The sequence below is a fragment of the Aplysia californica genome, unplaced genomic scaffold, assembly GCF_000002075.1.
Source record: "Aplysia californica isolate F4 #8 unplaced genomic scaffold, AplCal3.0 scaffold00612, whole genome shotgun sequence".
NCBI lineage: Eukaryota > Metazoa > Mollusca > Gastropoda > Aplysiida > Aplysiidae > Aplysia > Aplysia californica.
In genome coordinates, this window is record NW_004797882.1 from 274,142 (window position 1) to 275,530 (window position 1,389).

At 41.4% G+C, this 1,389-nt stretch overlaps 1 protein-coding gene across 1 annotated transcript in view; it reads right to left on the reverse strand.

Annotated features, from left to right (window-relative positions):
* LOC101851529 overlaps positions 1-1,041 on the reverse strand; it is a 35,082-nt gene extending 34,041 nt beyond the window's left edge. The window contains exon 1 of the mRNA XM_013087629.2: positions 658-1,041. The gene's annotated coding sequence lies outside the window, so the exon portion shown is untranslated. The remainder of the gene's footprint in view (positions 1-657) is intronic.
* Between the last annotated feature and the right edge of the window lie 348 nt (positions 1,042-1,389).

Sequence of the window (1,389 nt, forward strand, 5' to 3'; positions counted from 1 at the left end):
CTCTCTCTCTCTTTCTCTCTCTCTCTCTCTATCTCTCTCTCTCTCTCTCTCTCTCTCGCCCCCTCTCTTTCTTTTTCTCTTTCTTTCTTTTTTCTCTTTGCTAGCTCGTCGTTTTCAGAGTTTAATCGTGCACAAATATGCATCCTGTATCCAAATCACCGAAGCGACAAATTACAGTGGATTCAGTTTGTTTCAAGAGTATTTTTCTTGATGTAAATCCACTTTGCTTGGTTTAATCGCCGAAGGGTGTTAAATGAGATTCCATGTGTAAAATAATAGTAAAGTCACATATTAGATTGTGTGTGGGGGGGCGGGGTAGGGGCAGCCGCCTAAATATTGCTGGCCCCCACCCCCACACTATATATCTATATATCTATCTGTCTTACCGTCTATCTATCTATCGCCCTCTCTTTCTCTCTCTCTCAATCTCTATCTCTTTCCTTCTTTCTCTCCTTGTTTCTCTCTCGCTCCCTCTTCCTCCCCCTCCCTTTCTTTTTCATACCTCTAAGACATTATTAAATACATTTATATACACATATAAAAAAGCAAACAAATATATACGCACAAACGTACATAAAAACAATACACAATCCCAAAGTATACCTAAAGTAAAAATCTGTACAAGGAAGACGATGTGTGTGACAAAAAATACCTTACCTTTTACTTTAAAAAATGCAAGACCACAAATTCTGAATTAAAAATGTCATATACAATCCACTGTCTGTGTTTCGTCTGAAACGGTCAAGATGTCCTTCGATAAACCACAGAGTTTTAGAAGGCTGAAGCCTCGAGATTAAGTCCTTGCTGGGGAAAGTGTCCTCTGCCTAAGGGTATAAGCAGTTAATCGTTGATCATTGGAAGCCGCAGACGCCAAAGTCTATTCCGATCTGTTCTTGGAAGTTCTACCCACAAGTATACCATTTGTCCTGTAATAAATATTTCCTTGAAAGCCGTGTCAGGCCTACGTATTTATCTTTTCAAGGAATAGATTTGTCCTTCTGATTATTTATTTATAAATCAGGCTCATGTCTTAGGCCTCAGGCTGTAGCGAGATTTGCCACCCCTGGTCGCCATGCCAAGCTTGAGTGAGGTCACGTGGTATTCATGTGCGAAGAAATGAATATTCATGAGCTTCAGGCACGTCCATTTATCAAAAGGTAAAGACACCAATGGCTGTACTGGGTTCTGGTCTTTACAGGCCAGGACAAAATTATGGAGACAACGGGGCTATGATGGGGAAATGGCAAGCGAGCCAGTTTCGTAGGTAGAAAAGTATAGAGTGGGACTTGTGAGAGAGGTAGAGATGTAGGTGACTTCACGACGACGAAGGTACACACACACACATACACACACACACTCACACACACACACACACACACACACACACAC